Source organism: Chelonoidis abingdonii, chromosome 5, assembly GCF_003597395.2.
Source record: "Chelonoidis abingdonii isolate Lonesome George chromosome 5, CheloAbing_2.0, whole genome shotgun sequence".
Classification (NCBI taxonomy): Eukaryota; Metazoa; Chordata; order Testudines; family Testudinidae; genus Chelonoidis; species Chelonoidis abingdonii.
In genome coordinates, this window is record NC_133773.1 from 134,159,430 (window position 1) to 134,180,534 (window position 21,105).

At 44.8% G+C, this 21,105-nt stretch overlaps 1 long non-coding RNA gene across 1 annotated transcript in view; it reads left to right on the plus strand.

Moving 5' to 3' along the window:
- The first annotated feature begins 7,358 nt into the window (after positions 1–7,358).
- Positions 7,359–21,105, plus strand: part of LOC142046921 (uncharacterized) — a 250,109-nt gene continuing 236,362 nt past the window's right edge. The window contains exon 1 of the long non-coding RNA XR_012656022.1: positions 7,359–7,415. This is a non-coding gene — a long non-coding RNA (uncharacterized LOC142046921). The remainder of the gene's footprint in view (positions 7,416–21,105) is intronic.

Here is a 21,105-nt window from a genome sequence, read left to right on the forward strand (position 1 = left end):
GGCTGGAAGGGAGGATATAAAAAACTTCTCTGCAGGGCTTTTTATTGCATTTTAAACACTTTGATATTGAACTTTAATCTAGATCATTGAATTCTATGTGGGAATAAGGCCATGGTAGCCCCATGGTACTGCAAAGGCTTGGTTAATGCAGTGTTTGAGGAAATGTTGCACAGGTACAATAACGCATGGTGCACATTTTGGTATATGTGTAAATACAATGAAAATCATCCAAGTGGCTTTTATTGTAAAGTTCAATAGTAGAAACCCACTGTTCAAATTTTATTTCTTATTTATTCTCTGCCTATAAGAAAACAGATTTTATTTTTTATTTTTTTGTGCTGAAGATTTTCTGCTCTACTCTGTATAATATTTGCTTCCTAAGCAACATGATCATGGAGGCTTTTCTGTTGCCATCATTCCCTGCTCTGGCTTGTGAAGAGAGAACCTCTCTCTCTACTCCTCATGAGAATAACTAGCTCCTGTTTAAGGGCTTGATCCAAATAGACTGGCTGCACCTTGATTACCATTCCTCAGCAAGGCCCTCCCAGCTGGGGTACTGAAAGTGTGGTGGGGATTTACTGCTTGCCAACCCTTAAATACCCCCAAACCAACCCGCAACAAAACCAAACCGTCCTGTGGCTGACTCAGCAGAGCCCCCTCCTATGGGAATGGTGGGGATGGGTTGCGCAGATCTGCATCAACACCTGTAGGAGGCACCAAATCAATTATCCTCCATCATGATGTCATCTTTACCTCCATGGAAACCTGCTCTACGAAGAGCAGCCAGCTAGACGTGTGGCTAAAGGCATTTTGGTGCGACTACAATGAAACGAGCAGAGTTGCCTCAGGAATGAATTTAATCTATATTGTGCCAGAGGTTTTGATCTTTATTGTGTGACTTCCTTTTGTTTGCACTAAGCAACTGTCAGGCGCCTCCTTGGCCATTTTGATCATGTGGAGAAGGCTGCTGGTGAGGGCACAGGAGAGATGAGGGTAATTACAGCTCCTGCTCTGAGGAATCCCATAGGCCAGAATTTCCAGAGGGGTGAGAGATTGTGAGAGTGAAAACAGGGGAGACCAAGGAGCAGCAAACTTTGGAGGATGGGGTGGAGGGTTGCATTGTCCCATGTCACTGGGGGAGGCCAGTCATTGTACAGCTCTACAATGATATTCTCCAGCATCATCAGCTTCCACACTGCTGACACTGTGAGTGTAATCAGTGTGTCCATTGCCAGCATCACTGCCACTGAACCAGGCTGGGAGCCTAGAGGCCAGGGTAAGAGCACTATGAATGAGAAGCTCAGGAGCTTGTCTGGGTTGGTTTTGGTATGAGACTAAGTTGTTGCTAGATTCACCCTGGCTTTGATAGTGGTTGTGTCTCCTAGAAACATTGACAGGGATTCTTATCATAGCTTTCCTACTCCGATTTGAACCTTAGCATTCATAACCTGAGAAGCTAGCATGAACCCCTCTAAGCTTAATTACCAGCTTAGATTTGATCTCGCTGCCACCATCAAAAATTCCAGGGTTTTGGCTCACTCTGGTCTCCCAAACCCTTCCCTGGGGGAACCCTAAGACTCAGAAGCCTGAGTCTTACCACAAAGGGAAATAACCCACTTCCCTTCCCCTCTCTCTCCCACCCGAGTTCCACTCTGGGCTAACCTGAGTTACTGATGCAACCTTTTACATCACAATACCAAGAAGCACGTCTCTCTCTTCCACAAAGAGACAACCAAATACCAGAAACAGAAAGAATCTATCTCTCGTTCCCCTTTGCTTTCCCTCCCCAATTCCCTGGGTGCAGAGATCACCCTCCGTAATCTAACACAAACGAGAATTTCCCTCCCCTTCTTTCCTGTCCTACCCAGAGAGAAAAAAACTCAACATCATTAAAAGAAACTTTATATAAAAGAAAGAAGAAAAGACATAAAATATTTTTGTATCAAGTGTGACAATACATAACAGTTTCAAATGCTTAAAGAAAAATGATAAACAGCCTTATCCAAAAGAGATACATTTAAACTTCCAGCACACTACACACATGTAATACAAAAAACAATAACAGCTATTATTTTTCTACCTTTGTAGACTTACACTGGGAAACTGAAGATTAGAGCTTGAGATAGAAAAAGATCCCCTCATCAGCTGAGAGCCAGAAAAACACAGACCCAACATTCCTCCCTGAGTTTTTAAAAAATCCAGTTTCCTGATTGGTCCTCTGGTCAGAGTGTTTGGTTCCTTTGTTAACCCTTTACAGGTGAAAGAAAAGGTGGGTTGGGTGTGGGGGGTGTGGTCACTGGTTGGGTTATGTGGTGGTGGGTGTGTGGTTGGTTGGTGGTGGGTTGTGTGAGCGGGTGGGCCGGAGGAGGTGGTGTTGGTGGTTGAGTGTGCGGGGTGGAGTGGTGGGTGGGGTGTGTGGGTGGGGTGAAAGAAACATTCACCCTTAGAAGCTATCTGTTAGTTATGACACAGCCCCCCAATCATCCAAGACAGTGGGCGAGAAACGTCACTGACGGTGGATTCTCCCCAAAGAACTTTAGACTAAACAGATTAATACAACACATGCAACTTTACATATATACTACTAAGTATGTAAACTACAAGACTTTTTACATCATTAAGGAAAAATTTTTAACCAGTGCGTTCTGGGAAACTCTCACGATGGGAGAGTGCATCAGTACTACTTTTGTTAGAAGCTCCTGAAATGTGTTGAATGTTTCAAAATCAAATCTTGGAGAGCTAAACTCCAACGAAGAAGTTTCTTGTTGTTCCCTTTGCTGTATGAAGCCACTTTAGAGCAGCAATGGTCAGTTTATAGCTGGAACCTGCCGTCCCCAAACGTATGGGCGTAGCTTTTTCCAGGGCGTACACAATGGGCATAGCATTCCTTTTTCACTGACTGACCAGTGGCTTTCCCTCTCAGATAGTTTCTTTGCTGAGAAACACGACAGGATGGAAGTTGTGATCGGTCCTTCCTGCATGAGAACTGCTCTATACCACGCTCAGATGCATCGGTGGTTACTAGAATGGTTTGTCAAGTCGGGCCCTTAGCACATGGGTCAGACGTGAGCGTTGCCTTAAGTTGGGTAAAGGCCTCCTGACACTCATTCAGTTCCACTTACTGTGTGTTGGCTGGGTCTTTTTTGGTTAGGTCGGTTAGTGGGCGCAGCGATTTGGCTGTAGTGTGGTACAAAATCGCCTGTAATACCCAGCCAAGCCTAAGAAGGATGGACCTGTTTTCTTTGACTTTGGGACAGGCCACTTTTGGGATAGCATCACCTTGGCCTGTAGGGGGTTATGGTTCCTCAACCCACCTGGTGTCCCAGGTAAGTCACTCTGTTTTGGCCTATTTGACACTTTTTGGCCTTAACAGTTAGTCGGCCTGCTGCTGATGCGCTCAAGACCTTTTCCAGTGTACTAGGTGTTCGGGCCAGGAGTCTGAAAAAAATGGCCACATCATCGAGGTAGGCAACTGCATATTCTCCCAGTCCTGCTAGCAGACCATCTACCAGCCTCTGGAAAGGTGGCGGTGCATTTCGCAGCCCGAAAGGAAGTACATTAAATTCATACACCCCCGCTGGGTGACGAATGCTGACCTTTCCTTGGCAGGTTCATCTAGCGTACTTGCCAGTACCCTTGGTTAAGTCTATTGTAGAGATGAACTGGGCATGTCCCAACTTTCCAATAGCTCATCGGTGCGTGGCATGGATAGTTGTCTGGACGAGTTACCGCATTTAAGCTTACGGTAGTCCACGCAAAAGCGTATTTCCCATCTGGTTTGGGTACCAGAACCACTGGAGATGCCCATGCACTGGTAGATGAGCGTATTATACCCATCTGTAGCATGTTCTGGATCTCCCGTCTATAGCAGCTTGGGCGTGAGGAGACACCCGGGTAGGGGTGGTGTTCTAATGGGTGAGCATTACCTGTGTCAATGGAGTGGTATGCCTGTTCAGTCCGTCCTGGAGTGGCTGAGAACAATGGGCGAAGCTAGTGCACAGCTCCTTGATTTGTCGCCGCTGCAGACGTCTCAGGGTGGTTGAGAGGTTCACCTCTTCCACGCCACCGTCTTTTTTTCCCGTCGTAGTAGAACCATTCAGGCCACTCAGCGTCATCTCCTCCCTGGACTGTAAACTGACAAACCTGTAAGTCTCTGGAATAAAAGGGCTTGAGAGAATTAACATGGTACACTTTGGGTTTAGTGAGGAATTGGAAATGCTATGAGGTAGTTAACAGCTCCCAGGCGCTCTTGGACCGTGAATGGCCCTTCCCATGATGCTTCCATCTTATGGGCCTGCTGTGCGCCTTCAAGACCATAACTGGTCTCCTCTACCGTGAAGGAACGCTCTCTGGTATATTTATCATATACCAGGCCTTTTGCTCTGTTTCCTGAGTATCCTTTAGGTTTTTCTCTAGCAAGGGCTAGAGAGTGTCGGAGGGTGTGTTTGTAGGTTGCTTACAAAGTCCAGAATGTTAGTTCCTGGAGAGGGTGTAAACCCCTCCCATTGTTGCTTCACCAACTGTAATGGCCCCTTAACCTCGTGGCCATACACAAGTTCAAATGGTGAAAACCCTAAACTGGGATGTGGTACAGCCCTGTAAGCAAAAGAGCAACTGCTGCAACACTAGGTCCCAGTCATTGGAGTATTCATTCACGAATTTACGGATCATGGCCCCCAAAGTCCATTAAAACCTTTCCCACCAGGCCATTGGTTTTGATGGTGGTACGGGTGGCAACCAAGTGATTCACCCATGAGTTCCCACAGGTCTTTCATGGTGCCTGCCAGGAAATTAGATCCTGAATCTGTAAGGATATCGGGGGCCAACCTACCCTGGCAAAAATGTCTGTTAGGGCCTGGCACACAGCTTTTAGCCCTGGTGTTGCCTAGAGCTACTGCTTCCGGCCATCGGGTAGCAAAGTCCACGAAAGTCAGTACGTACTGCTTTCCTCTGGGCGTCTTTCTGGGAAAGGACCCAGAATATCCACAGCTACTCGCTGAATGGGACCTCAATTATGGGGAGTGGCTGGAGAGGGGCTTGACCAGATCTTGGGGCTTTTCCACTCTTTGGCACACCTCACAAGACCGGACATACTGGGCAACGTCCTTGCCCATCCCTCCCAGGAAGGACTTCCCCAATCTGTCTTTGGTTCTGTTCACCCCAGCATGGCCACTGGGATGATCATGGGCTAAGCTTAAGAGCTTCCCCCGTACTTAGTTGGAACCACCAACGTTTTGTGCGGCTGCCATTCTTCCTGGTGTCCACCAGAAAGAATTTCCTGTATAAAAGTCCTTGGTCTATAACAAACGGGATCGGTTAGAAGAGCTGAGAGGCGGTGGGGTGTGCTCCGTGCCGCTACCACCAAGCTTTCTGAAGGCTGTCATCTGCTTCCTGCTCAGTCTGGAACTGTTCCCTTGAGGCTGGGGACACCAGTTCTTCCTCAGACTGTGGACTTTGGGCTTGGTCCCTCTGGAAGCGATGTAGGTGATGGGGTTGTTTCGTTGCCGGTGAACCGCTCTCCGCTGGTGCACCTGGGGTATTTCAGGCTCTGGCTGAGCCTCTTCGGTATGTTGTCTGTTGCTTTCTGCCAGTTCAGGCTCGCTGGCCCCCTCTGGCGTTGGAGGTGAAGATGTGGTTGCAATTGCTTGGTGCTGGTGCTGGTTGCTGTTCCAGTTCCGGTCTGGGACTGGAGGTGCTGTGGCTGTTTCAGCCGTTGGCATGGGATCCGGGTCCACTACCTCTGTCTGGGTCTTGGTATAACACAGACGGGTTCCTCTGTGGACGGCTCAGGAACAGGAATGGGTCTGGAAGCTTGCCTGGTTTGGCTGTGTGTAAACCATTCCCACTCTCTTGCCCGCTTCACCTGGTTGGCCAAGTCTTCCCCCAGTAGCATGGGGATGGAATAATTGTCATAGACTGCAAAAGTCCACATTCCTGACCAGCCTTTGTACTGGACAGGCAGTTCAGCTGTAGGCAAGTCTACAGCTTGTGACATGAAGGGGTAAATGGTCACTTTGGCCTTTTGGGTTGATGAGTTTTGGGATCCACGAAGGATTGGTGTGATAGCTGACACTTGTGCCCCCGTGTCTCTCCACGCGAGGTAACCTTCTTTCCGCCCACTCTCAAATTTTCCCTTCGCTCCAAGGGATTTTTGAGAGTATCTGGGCCTGGGGATCTTTGGTGTGATGGTGGTGTAATGACTTGCACCCGGGTGGGGTTCTTTGGGCAGTTGGCCTTTATATGTCCCAGTTCATTACACTTATAGCATCTCCAGCTGACGGGTCACTGGGTGAGGTGAGTTACTGGAGACTGGTGAGGTGGAAGAATAGGGTGTCTGTGGCCTTTCCTTGGGTTGTAGGTGGGGTTTGGGTTGCCCTCGGTTGTAGGGTTTATTGTCGGTGTGCCCCTGGGTTTTCATCCCCTTTACAGTAGCTTTCTTGCTTTCTGCCACTTCCATCCATTTGGCTCCAATCTCCCCCGCCTCCGGTGAGATTTTTGGGTTTTCCATCTTGTATGTACCGTGTTATGTCCTCAGGAACACCATCCAAGAACTGCTCCATTTGTATGAGGAGGTGCAGTTTCGTCAATTGGATTGAACATTGGTTCCTGATATCCAGGCTTTATAATCTTTCCAACGTAGTAGGCGTGTTGGGAAATGACCCATCTGGTTTCCACTTTTGGGTTCTGAAACGCCGACGGGCATGATCGGGGTTATCCCATTCTGTATCTGGCCTTGGTTTGAAACAGTTATAATCGTTCATTTTGTCCCTTTGGCATTTCAGCCGCCACCTCTTGCTAAGGGTCCACTGAGGTGTGACCTCAGCTCTACCATGTACTGGTCTTCAGAAATGCTGTACCCAATGCAGGCTCTTTCAAAATTTTCTAAGAAGGCCTCAGTGTCATCACCTGCCTTGTAGTGGGAAATTTCTTGTGGGTTGAACAACAACTGGCGATGGGTGGTTAGGATTGGTTGGTTCTGTTGCTTAGCCTGTTCTAATTCCAGGGCCTGCCGGTGGCCTCCCTCTATTTTTTCCATCTCTTGTTGGTGTTTTTCCATCTCTCGTTGGTTTCTCCCTCTTTGGTAGGGCTGCATCTTTGGGCTCTTGTTCTCTTTCTGTGGCTCCTTTGGCTGCTTTGCTTCTCTTTTGTAACTCCAGCTCTCTCCTGTGGGCTTTCTGTTCTCTTTTGTAGCTCCATCTCTTTTTCTTATTTCACTAGTTGCCATTGTTCATTTTTGTTTCACCATGTCATGCTTGTGTTGCTCTTCTGATTTGTGCCTCTGCCTCCAGTCTTGCTAAGCTCCTGCCTTTAGGTTTTGGTAGTCATGGTTCCTGTTTTCTTGTGTTGGGTGCCCTCTGGTGTTATTGTTCTGAACTGCTGGCTCTCTGTTGTCTCCTGGGGTCTGCCTAGCAACAGTGTCCTTTTTTTCTTCTCTGGCTAAACTCCTTTATGACATGCAAATTAACTAGAAAAACCACTTTTTTTACCTGTGTGTTTCTGCTGGGTACTTGATTTCCCAATCGGAATTCTATTGTTTAACAAAAGACCCTTTGTCAACCTGTAATGGCTCCTTGCTTGCAAATGCAAGCATCTAAGCAGCAGAAAAAAAAATTTCTCTCTGGCTCTACTTTAAAACCAAACCCTTTCTCTCTGCTAAAATCCCCTAGCAGAGAAAAGAAAAATATAATCTCTACTGCTTTCTGGATTCTTATTTTTCCAATCGCTGCCACTCATATCATAGCTTTCCTACTCAGATTTGAACCTTAGCGTTCATAAACTGAGAAGCTAGCATGAACCTTCTAAGCGTTAATTACCAGCTTAGATCTGATCTCGCTGCCACCAGCCAAAATTCCAGGGTTTTGGCTCCCCTCTGGTCTCCCCAAACCTTCTTCCTGGGGGACCCCAAGACTCAGAAGCCCTGAGTCTTACCACAAAGGGAAATAACCCACTTCCTTTTCCCCTCTCTCTCCCACCCAGAACTTTTCCTCTCTGGGCTAACCTGAGAGTTACTGATGCAACCTTCTTTACATTACAATACCAAGAAGCATGTTTTTCCTCTCCTTCCACAAAGCAGTCAACCCCAAATACCAGGATAACAGAAAAGAAATCTATTCTCTTTCCCTTTGTCTTCTCCCTCCCACCAATTTCCTGGTGTTGCAGAATTCACCCTCCATAGATCTAACACCAAAGAGAATTTCCTCCCCTTCGTTCCTTAGCCTACCCAGAGAGAAAAAAAAAACTCAACAAAGTCTTAAAAAGAAAACTTTATATAAAAAAAGAAAGAAAAAAAGACATAAGAATATGATCTCTGCCTATCTAGATTTGATCTCGCTGCCACCTCAAAAATTCCAGGGTTTGGCTCACTCTGGTCTCCCAAACCCTTCCCTGGGGGACCCTAAGACTCAGAAGCCTGAGTCTTACCACAAGGGAAATACACACTTCCCTTCCCCTCTCTCTCCCACCCAGAATTTCCACTCTGGGCTAACCTGAGAGTTACTGATGCAACCTTTTTACATCACAATACAGAAGCAGCGATCATCGCTCTTCCCAAGAGGACAACCATATATCTAGGAATCAGAGAGGTCTAAAGACACAGACCCAACATTCCCTCCCTGAGTTTTTAAAAAATCCAGTTTCCTGATTGGTCCTCTGGTCAGGTGTTTGGTTCCCTTTGTTAACCCTTTACAGGTGAAAGAAACATTAACCCTTAGCTATCTGTTTATGACAATTCTGGAGTCTGAGTGAGCACTTTCTGCCCATTGGAATCTAGATATAGAGAAAAGAGAGGCACAGATAGGATGGGGTAAGCAGGATGATAGCATCACAATTATTCAAAACTTTACAAAGAAACACAGTGTAAATTTCAGCTGAAGAGTGGAAATTAACTTACATTACAATAGATTTAATACATCAATGCAACAATGCTTACATTTATATTATTTCTCACCTTGAAAGCAGAAATCAACTAGCATCCAGGAAAGAGGAGTCTCTGACATCATCTTGATTGTCTGTTATTAGAAATGCTTGTCAAGAAGCACAAATTCCAATGAGTGGAATTCAACACATTTATAAGTGCTCAGAAAAGGAAAATCACTCTAGTGTGAATACACAAAAGGGTCAAATGCTGGAGGTTACCAGTATTATAGACCCAGGAGAACAATTCTGAAATCTTTGAATTGTCTGTTTCATGCCGCTGTCGCGTGCAATAACTATTCATAATTACTCACTATTCGAGTGCCCAGACTAAGACTTACATGGCATAAAGTGGGTTCAGTTCTGGATTTATTATTTAATGAGGAGACATTATCAGTGGGTAGCAGAGTAGGCTGCAGATGTCCATTCATTTCCCAATTTCCATAAGTTTAAAAACAAGCCCGTCTATAACAATTTGGTGAGTTAGGTCAAGTCTTGAGCCTGTTACGAACAGGAGTACTTGTGGCATCTTAAGACTAACAAATTTATTTCAGCAGAAGTTTTCGTGGGCTACAGCCCACTTCTTCTGATGCATAGAATGGAACACACAGAAGATATTTATACATACAGAGAACATGAAAAGGTGGAAGTACGCATACCAACTGTAAGAGGCCAATCGACTGAGATGAGCTATCATCAGCAGGAGAAAAAAAACCTTTGAAGTGATAATCGAGATGACACGGTGAGCAGTTATTCTCATAGATAATCCCATTCATTTCACTGGGCCCACTCGTGTGAGTGCTCAGCTGTGGGGATAAGGGGCTCCCAGTCTTCCCTAGAAAAACATTTAAAATAGAAACCACTTTAAGGCAAGTGTAGTCACTCATTCATTCTGCTTCCATTTTAATCAGGTTGTACCAGTGAACTTGGAGTCCAAGGCCCTGTTTGACCTGAAATCTCCAGCTCTGCAATGTTGTGTCATAATACTGCCGCCTACTGGCCAAGGACAGGGTTGTCCGCAGAATTTAGTCTATAAATAACATGCCCAAGCAGATGTTGTAGTGTTTGTGAGAGAGTCTGGTGCTACATGGCCTGATGCTTCTTCCCCTTCTTGTATCTGTGTCCCCATTTAGCCCCCCAGTCACATGCTTCAAGCTGTGATTGATGTTGTGGAGTCAATTTTCAAACATGAGGCCTTTCAGACTATGGCAGTACAGTGAGGCCCAGAGTTCTGGCTACGGTGACATTTCTGTCCTCTGTGTTATCACTATAACTCTGAGTTATTATCTCGTCATATACCAGGAGACTCGTATAGTTAGGGCCCTACCAAATTCACGGCCATGAAAAACACGTCACAGACCATGAAATCTGGTCTCCCCCTGTAAAATCTGGTCTTTTGAGTTTTTTACTCTATACTATACAGATTTCACAGGGGAGATCAGCATTTCTAAAATTGAGAGTCTTGACCCAAAATGGAGTTGCAGGGCGATCTCAAGGTTATTTTAGGGGAGGGGTCACAGTATTGCCCCTCTTACTTCTGTACTGTCTTCAGAGCTGGGTGGTCGGAGAGCTGCGGCTGTTGGCTGGGTGCCCAGCTATGAAGGAGGTGCCCTGCCAGAAGTAAGGGTGGCAATACTGTACCATGCTACCCTTACTTCTGTGTTGCTGCTGACAGCAGAGAGAAGACCCAAAGTCTGAGCATGCTCAGATTTTGGGTGCAGGTGCAGCACAGAAAAGTTGAAAAGTGGCCTCAGTGTGCCAGGCTCCAGTGCTGTCTGTTGTGTTTCTACCATACCCCCTCTTCCTCCATGACCTGGTAGGTGCCTAAGCCTGAGAGCTGCAGGGGGTTCTGTGAGTGAAGCAAGGGAGCCTCCAGATCCCTCCCTTTCCAGCTCTGTTTACCTCCTGACCCCTCTTTTGGGTGAGTGTGGCCAGCCCAGCAACCCCCGGGAAGCTGAGTGAACGCCTCCTCCATCAGCTCCTGCTGGCTCATGCTAGCCAGATCCAGTCAGAGTGTGGGTGCACCCCATGCCATTCTGGAATAGCTGGTGAGCACCCCTCTGTGTGGCGGCCACCCTGGCAGCCCTTCCCATTGGGGCACACCCCTCCTCTGTTGCTTCCACACCTGGCCTCTGAGCAGCCCCAACTCTGTTGAAAATCCTGTGTGTAACTATTAGCTGCTTGTGTCTCAGGGATCAGTTGCATTCGGGAAATTGCTCCCTCACAGGTCCTGGAAAATCTGGACCAGGAAGTCTTACCCTAATCTGCAAACAGTAGACACAGCCATTTACAAATCCCTAGGTTAGTATAATTTTCCTAGGTTAATAATGATTGAGACCTTCCCAATGGGATTTTAGTGAGGCTCAATTCCAGTAAAAGGAGACACCCAAGTCACTGTAGAAATGTATTTACAATAGCAGAGCAGGTTGAATTTTTTCTGATGGAACAGCTTTCCTTCAGAAAATGTGGATTTGACAAAATCCAAGCATACTTTGGGAACGCATCAATGATGTTGAAATGTTCAGGGGAAAATGAACAAAATGATTCATTTTGATAAGATCAGAAATTTCCTTTGAATGTGGTTGAAGTGTTTTGACTCTATAATCATTTTGACATATTATATTTTATATTTATAACATAAAGGTCAAGTCGATGAAGTTGAAATGCACATTTTGACCTTATCAAAATAAAACATTGCTTTGATTTTTCCCAAACTGAAATTTTGAAATTTTCGTATTAAAGGAAATTTAAAAATTTCAAGTTTTCATGCTGAGTCAGAACAAGCCTCTCTTTATTCCCCACCTCTCCAACTTGGAATTTCTCACAATATGAGAATTTCTGTTTCTGATCAGCTCTCTGTAATAGAGCTAAGTCAGTTTGCCATATGACAGAATCATTCCATACTGAAAGATAGAAGGTGTAACAGCTGTTTGAAATGATTTCTACTGAAACCCAAGTAATTGTGTCCAGTGCACTGGCATTCATGATTGGGAATAAATCAGACAAAAAGGAAGTGAACCTCAGGTCTCTCTGTACTTTCTAGTATCTATGTTATTATCCAGACACATTTCGTCTTCTCCTTTTTGCTGTATGTTTACAGATAGAAAATGTTACCCTCTTCTGTCATGTGTGACAGAACATGTGAAAACTAGACAGTTGTATCTGGAGGAAGCAGTTACTGCAATGCACGCTGCAGAGAGCAGGGAGGTTTTTGTATTGGTCTGTATCACTGTGAGAGGCCAGCTGCTACTCTGCTGGCAGTAATAATCACCAGCATCATCAGCTTCTACACTGCTGATTGTGAATGTGAAATCAGTGCCAGATCCACTGCCGCTGAACCGGGTTGGGACCCCAGACTGGCGGTTGCTGGCATAGTAGATAAGAAGCTTGGGAGCTTGTCCAGGTTTCTGTTGGTACCAGTGTAAGTTATTGCTAATGCTCGTACTGGCTTTGCAGTTGATAGAGACTTTGCCTCCCACTGGCACTGCCAGAGATTCTGGGGACTGAGTCATCACAATTTGCCCAGAGGAGTCTGAATAAAGAGAAAAGGTGAGAAGGGAATGAACAATGATACAATGCTGGATATGACGTGTTCAGATGCTGAAACACCATTTAAATTTGCTAGTATGAATTTATACTAAATAACAGCACAAAGAATATTAATTAAATATATATGAATGGCAACTTTTCTTGTATTCTATCTCACAGATTATTACATTTTCAAATATTTTATGTTTTAAGTTTCTTACCCTGAATCCAGAGAACCAGCAGCCAGAGAAGGGGCGTGTGTGAGATCATCTTGCCTGACTGTGATTGGAAAGATTTGTTCATAAACCTGTAGTGCAAAATGAAACACTTATATGTGCTCGGCAGCTCAGTCAGGAAACCTCCTCCCTATGCAAAATGCATGTAAATTTACTGCCCTTTAGTTTCAATATAGCATTACGAAATATTCGTATTTGCTTTATTTCCTGCTACTCTTCTATATTACAATGATGTTGTGTATTTCCTAGTTTCAGATGGTTTATATACAGATGTCTTTGCAGATCTTACATTTGGTTGAGCAGATCTGACGTCTCCCCTAAATATTCACTCTGGATGTGCCACCAGTGTCTGAAGATGAGCCTTCATTTCAGCCCTATTCATCTGAACACACTCTGGATGTCACTGATTTCATGTCCTGGGAAGGTACCTTGTCCGTCTTAGACAAAGCAGTGATTCCCAAATGACTGGTCCCCCCATCGGAGAATTCCCCAAAAATCACCCCAAGATTTGTCTAGTCACCTTGGAACTCTAGCAATAGACGTGCTAAAGAACCTTGGGCTTCATTTACAGATGTACTAGTGAACAGGTGCTGTGGGTGCTTGGCACCACATAATAGCCATATAGGGTCAAACCAATGGTCCGTCCAAACCAGTATCTTGTCTTCCAGCCATGGACAGTGCCAGAGGCTTCAGTGGTCAGGAACCGAACAGAGCAATTATCAGGTGATCCCTGTCGTCCAGTCCCAGCATCTGGCAGTCAGAGGTTTAGGGACACCCAGAACATGGGGTTGCATTCCTGACCATCTTGGCTATTAGCCATTCATGGACCTATCTTCCATGAACTAATTCTTTGTTGAACCCAGTTATAGTTTTGGCCTTTACTGCATAAGTACTTCCTTATGATTGTTTTAAATCATGCCTATTAATTTCCTAGAGTGAGCCCTGTTCTTGTGTTATGTGAAAGGGTAAGTAGCACTTCTTTATTCACTTCCTCCACACCAGGCATGATTTTATAGACCTCTATCATATCCCCCCTCTGATAACCAGGCTCTATGTCAGATGAATGTACATTCAATCCAGTATGGAGTGAATAGTATCAATCAATTCGGACTTGGCAATTCCTCCTCTCCTATCTTTTCCTCCCTCACCTTTCCTTTAGCAATATCATCTCTGTCAATTATTAATTCGATCAAAGGGTCATTGTGCACTTAGTAGTATCAATATTACATGGATGAGGAAGTGTGAGGCACAAAGGTTTAGTGACTGACCCAAGAGCAGAGCCAGCATTAGAACCCAGCTCTTTTGACTCTCTGTTCTTCCTTTAACCACATGATATGTGCCTCCACTGGCTTTCCATTTGTGGTCTCTTGGGAACTCTAGGGAGACTTTTAATTACTGATGTGAAATGGCTGACTCCGAGACAGCACATGGGCAGAGACCCACACAATGTGTTTGGTGGTTACTTGTGGTGCTGGCCATGGCCCAGGCATTGGAGTGCGACAGTGAGCGACTAGGTTCACAGAAAGAGAATCCTGTGGCACCTTATAGACTAACAGACATTTTGGAGCGTGAGCTTTCGTGGGTGAATACCCACTTCATCAGACGCTCCAAAACGTCTGTTAGTCTATAAGGTGCCACAGGATTCTCTGCTGCTTTTACAGATCCAGACTAACACGGCTACCCCTCTGATACTAGGTTCACAGAGTGTGCTTGTGCCTGTGAGCCAGATGCTCGCTCCTTTGCTATGCAGTGTTTCCTCACCTTTATCAAAGCATCCTTTAAACAGAGCTCCTCAGTGTTGTACGATGAGTGGAACTGGAGACGGTTTTGGGGAAGCAAACAGAGGCAAGACTGCTAAGGGACAAACTCTAGAGACTCTGCTTGTAACACTGGCCTCTCAGCGTGTTTAAGAAAGGTCTCTTTCCTACGGTTCTGCCTGCCTGGTGCATCACGTACTGCCGACGAGCATTAATAGCAGGGGATCCTGCTTTGGGGTCAACTGCTTACAGAGTTCACTTGACCTCACCAAATAACCCAGGGCCTCTCAGTGTTTCCCAGTCTCCTGCTTTTTCACTGTGAGGCAGAGAGGTTGTGGCAATATGGCACAAACCTATCCTCTCATCCAGTGAGAGCGAGTCTATCACAGGTCCTGCCTTAGGCTGTTATGCACCCTGCCAGCTGTTATCCCATCCAATGGGATATTCTTTCCCCAAACTGCTTGTTTGGGCTAAGATTTCCCTACTCTGGGAATAGTGTTGGTTTATTTAGTGTGAGTGAGTATGTGGGTCTTCAGCTGTGCTGAGTGGGTTCAATGATAAGAATATCCTTGGAGAGCATGACTTGATGCAGGGGCTGGGATCTGGCTCTCTGCTTTGAAGGGAAAATTACAGTGAAAAGGCAGGAGCTTGGGAAGCACTTAGAGGGCATCGGTTATTTGACGAAGTCAAGTGAACTCTGCAAGTGGTTGACCACAATGTCTCCGCTGACATCTGTATGTGAGATTAAAGCATAAATCCATGTTTCTGTGATAGTAGCTGACAGTGCAAGGATTTAAATTGTCAGAGCATTGGTATCAGCTAGGATTTTATTTAACATGAAACCATTGCAATTCTGTTGTTTATGTAGACTGAGCTTATGGAAGCATATAAATGAGAATTGGCATCTATTTGACAAATCCTTCCTCACTTTTGTTCTGATGATATTCTATAGTTTATTGTCCATCTTTTTATGTATTTTTTCTATTATTCTAATCTAATGCACTTACCTTTCATAAAGAGGATTAACACCCAGATGAGCAGAGTGCGTGACCTCATCTTGAGAGCTCTGGACTGACAGCTGCTGCTCAGTGCACCATGATCTGTGACATGGAGCTGTTATAACAGCTCTGAGCTACAGGGAAATGCCACTCATGCATGGATATACAAAATAACCATAGCTATGCAAACATCCCCTCTGCGTGGCCGAGTAGCTGGATTTGGGTGCCTGAAAGCATTGATGTCTGTGGTATTACATTTACCAGGAGGGCAGATTCTGATTTACTTGTCACGAACAGGGTCCTGCTCCTCAAACAGTCCTATCAAAATCATTGGGACTGTTCAAAGAGTAGCTCACTACTCAACGTGAGCCAGGCTGTCAGAATCTGGCCCTAATTGAGGACTGTTTTCAGGCTCTTTAGTGGGGATGCAGAGACATTTCTCACTGAATGTAAAAGGAAAGATGCTTGAAAAGATTCTTTAAGGAAAGTGACATTTTCATTTATTCAAACTGACTTTTTAACTGTGTCTCATTTTCTCCTCCCTGAGCCATTTGCATGGAGCCCTCTGTACTCTGTGGTAAGGTCGACCTGAATTCTGAGGCAGATCCCTGGATTCTGTGGCACTCTAGTAGAAATGCTGTTGCTGGTGGCTGGTGAAATAAGAGACGTTTGATGTATTAAAAATAAAAATGAATAATGCAGGCAGGACAGTAGCCCCTGGATTAGTTCCCTGGGAACAGGAACTTGGCTATAAAGTTCTATATAAATAACAGGATAATGGGCCAAATCATGAGTCAGTTTTGGAGAATGGGAGTTTACCTGAATGAGGACTGAGTAAAAACTAGAATAATGAATAATGTAAACTGTGAGTCACATCTAAAAGCAGCACATTGAGTTGGCTGTAATTTGTGGGGTCACTTCATCGGTTGCATGTGAGAATCTAGGCGGGTGCTGGGTGTTCATGGAAATGTTCACAAAGCCTGAATGTTTAATAGCTTTTAGCATGAAAATTGGTCCTTGAAAGTGCCTTATTCCTCATTGGCTGATCGTCAGTTGTCATTCACTAATCTCCTGTTTGAAGGATACAGCCATCTACACAGCAAGCAGAGAAAATACCCCTTGATTCACATGACCACTCATCATGAAAAGAGTAGTGCAGGGTGTCATAAGTAGATAGGTAAGGTAAGGGTTAAGTTTCTTTTACCTGGAAAGGGTAACCAAACACCTGACCAGAGGACCATTCAGAGAACTGGATTGTTTAAAGTCAAGGGGCAGGAATTTGTATGCTCGGGTCTTTGTTGTTTTCTCGGCTATGAGTAAACAAGTTTCCTTCTAACTCTCTCTTATCTCAAATATTCTACTAAAAGTCTGTGAGTACAAAGGAAAGCAAGTAATTCGGCTATTGAAGAGCTTTGTGTTGTATGTACAGATGTGGGTTGCTGTGTCTTTTGTTGTTTCCTCGGCTTGTGAGGGACAAGCTTTCTCCTAACTCCATCTTATCTCAAAGTTTCTCCTAAACATCTGTGAGTACAAAGGAAAGCAAAGTAATTCGGCTATGATGAGCTTTGTGTTGTATTTACATGTATGTTGATTTGTTGGACTGGTTTAATTGGGCTATCTTTTAAATCAGACTGTTTATTCATATTTTCTTATAAGCAAGAGCCTGTATTGAGTTTCTTAATGCAAAATTATTGTTTTGTATTTCTCTTTTTTATATAAAGTTCTTTTGAAAACTGGTGGGAGTTTCTTTTCCTAGTGAGGTAAAGGAATAGCATTTCTGTACCAGGTAGCTGTCTCCCTCACGGGAAGACAGAGAAGGGAAGGCAAAGCAAGCTGTTGGTATTTTGCATCTTAATTGTCCTAAGGGGATAGACGCTTATCTCTTGGAAGCAGAAAACAGTTTTCTTGGTACGCGCAAGCTAGACCAGGGGAGTACTGGGAAGGAGGGAAGGAGGTTATCTCTCTGCTTCTGAGACTCCAAGGGATTGGGAATCTGGGGGTCCCCCCAAGGAAGGGTTGGGGACACCAGAGAGAGGAAAGGGGTCAGGCCCTATAAATTCCTGACCTGGTGCAGCGAGAATATCCAAGCTGGTAGTGAGCTTGGGGGAGTTTCAGGTAAGCACCCAGGTTTGGACGCTAAAGTCCAGATCTGGACAGGAGGCTATTACCACCACAGGGGAACAGTTTTGTATGATCCATAGGCTAAAACTTGTCTACAGAAATCATTTGGAAGGCTCAAGAACAATGAATAATTTACAAAAGCCAGCACAGGAACAAATGAACAGGCTCTGGGTGAAATTCCCCCTGACCTGGGGTCCAGCCTAAGTGCTATGAACCATTAATGCTTCACTTAAGCCAGGGATCGGCAACCTTTCAGAAGTGGTGGGCTGAGTCTTTATTTATTCACTCTAATTTAAGGTTTTTCGTGCCAGTAATACATTTTAATGTTTTTAGAAGGTCTCTTTCTATAAGTCTATAATATATAACTAAACTATTGTTGTATGTAAAGTAAATAATGTTTTTAAAGTGGTTAAGAAGATTCATTAAAATTAAATTAAAATTCAGAGCCTCCTGGACCGGTGGCCAGGACCCAGGCACTGAGAGTGCCGCTGAAAATCAGCTTGCATGCCATAGATTGCCTACCCCTGACTTATGCCCTGAAAATGCTGCTTATGCTGCCTCATGCCTGGGAGAATTTTATCCCAATTTTACAATAAATAATATTCCCCATGACTAACGTGAATAGCTCTCCTAAATGCCGGGGAAGGAAGGATCTGAGGAGCTGGCCCAGCATTAGAAAGTGTATGAGAATTTCTTACAAGGAGCTCAGCTATTATATTCAGCAGTGGGCTGTAATACTTTGATCTCATTTGGTTGTTGGTTTAGTGTGTGGGTGCTCAGTGGGTGTCAGACTAGAGGATCTGGTGGTCCTTTCTGGCCTTAGACTCTGACTATGACAGCTGTATCTACACACACAGCAGACCAGGCTGCGGTAGGACTTTACTTTTCTGTTGTTCCCGTTGAGCAGTGACGCTGTTCAGAGAGCTTGTCATGCTTTCTCGCCATTTTCAATTGCAGAATCAGTCAGTGACCTTCCTGTTTTGATTTGCCATGAAGGTGGCAATGGCTGGAAACCTGGCTGCGACACATACAGTGGTGAGCCCAAAGCGCTGCATGGAGAACAAGCAAGTTATTGTATTGGTCTGTATCAGTGACCAGTCCCAGTCTCGATGACATTAAATGATCTCCAGCACTGACTGCTTCAACAATGTTTACTGTGAGTGGGAAATTACTCGTAGACCCACTGCCACTGAGCTGGGGGAGGCCAGGGGCGCTGGCAGAATTTGTATAGTGGGGGTAGTGAGAGCTATTGAATCAAGCTGTAAGCCCTGTAGATGATAGGACCACTCCAAGCCAGGGGTTATGGCAGCATCCTAGCTCCCCCGGTTCCAGCAGCTGTGGGGGAAGCTCCAGCTTGGGGACATGCCTGAAGGGTCTAACACCCATTGACATCAGTGGCAACGCTCCGTTAATGTCTCTAGGCTTTGGATCAGGCTCAAAGAAGCAGATTTCCAAAAAAGTTGAGCTCCCATTTAGGCACCTAAATATGGGCCACCCAGCCACTCCTATTGAGACAGGTGTGGCCAGGTTTCCAACAGACCTCAATATCCAACCTGCTGAGCTCTATGGAATATTTATTTTGTGCCTGAATGGGAGATGATTTCTTTTGAAAAAACTGGCTCGTATTTCTTAATTCCTGTCATTGTTTGTATTGCTGTCGTGCCTCCTGGGGGCACCAGCCAGGGATCGAGGTGCTGCACAAACAGTGCTTTTCCCACTCCTCCCCCATGCAGTTTCTTCTTTTTAAAGGATCACTCTGCCTCTATCAATAGCCTTTGCTTAAAAGAGCCATGTGGAGTTAGGTTTTCTCTTCACTCTCCGTGTCCAGACTAGAAATGACAGTGGGAGTAGTGGCAGAGGGTTGTATTATTAACTTCCTCTTTCTTGTTTGTTATGAAATCTTTGAAGCTGGTGTTGCACATGCAGCTGTGACAGACGCTCAGCACTGTGCCCTCACTCAGGGAGGTTTTTGTATTGGTCTGTATCACTGTGAGAGGAGTGTAGCCTTGTTGGCAGTAATAATCTCCAGCATCTTCAGCTTCAAACTTACTGATGGTGAAAGTGAAATCAGTGCCTGACCCACTGCCGCTGAACCGGTCTGGGATCCCAGAGGGACGGGTGGTAGCAGAGTGGATAAGGAGCTTAGGAGCTTGTCCTGATTTCTGTTGATACCAAGCTAGGTAGCTGCTAACGCTTTCACTGGCTCTGCATTTAATAGTGACTGTGTCTCCTGGAGAGACCGATAGAGATTCTGGAGTCTGTGTCAGCAATTTCTGCCCAGCGGAGTCTAGACGTAAAAAGAAAATAGAGGATCTTGTGATATATTAATCAGAGTTATAGCTTTATATTGAATACATTTTTAACTTTATAGGTTATTAAATAGAAACAAACAAAATAACATATTTGTTACAACAAATAGAATATATTTCCATTTTCACTGCTGCTGTTCATTAAAGCTGGATCTATTGTGTTTTCTTACCCTGAATCCAAAAAACTAGTATCCAGAGAAGTTGAATGTGGGAGATCATTATGACAGTTCTCAGCCGCCAATGCTAACCAGGACACTGTGCAGTGCAAACAGCTCCATTTATACGAGTCAGCAGGGCAGGAAGGGAGTGTCGCTCACGTGTGAATTTGCAAAAGGAACGAGTCATGTAAATACACCTCACTTGAATGGCAGAAGCAGGATTCTGAACTGTCTTGTTGGTCATGTCTGGTTTATGAGAATGCAGTAGCAAGATGGTCAAGGTGACATCTTATGTGCTGCAACTCGATATATACGTAGCCAAGCCATCCATCCATATTCTAGAAGGTTTTTAGCAGCCTGGCCTGTCATCATTTTATCTGCTAGTTTTTCTCCTTCCCCATGTAAATATAATTGAATAACCTAGTATCTCCTTATGTAGGAAATTAAAGACCATCTGCCAAGTTGGTACCCTTGGGAAGTTATGGCTCTGCTTTCTAGCAGAGATTCAGAATACAGCAAACTATATAATATGATCTGCAGCACTGCAAGGAGAGCAGAGAAAATACCCCATAAGTCAATGACCAATCACCATAAAGAGCAATTAGTGCGGGGGAAAAGCTTATATATTACACATAGGCTAAAACTAGTCTGCAGAAATCTTTTGGAAAAGAATGACTAACTCAAAAAAACCAGCACAGGAACAAACAGAAGAGCTCTTGGTGAAACTCACCCTCAGCAGGGGCCAGCCTAAGGCCTATGAACCACTGAAGCTTCAGTTAAACCCTGAAAATGCTGCTTATGCTGCCTTGTGCCTGGGAGAATTATATCCCAAATTTGCAATAAACAATATTCCCCATGAATAATATAACTAGCTCTCATAAATGCTGGGGAAGGAAGAATCTGAGGAGTTGGCCCAACATTAGGAAGTGTATGAGAATTTCTTACAAACAGCTCAGCTGTAATACTCAGCTGCGGGCTGTAATAGATTCATAGACTCTAGGACTGGAAAAGACCTCAAGAGGTCATCGAGTCCAGTCCCTGCCCTCATGGCAGGACCAAATACTGTCTAGACCATCCCTGATAGA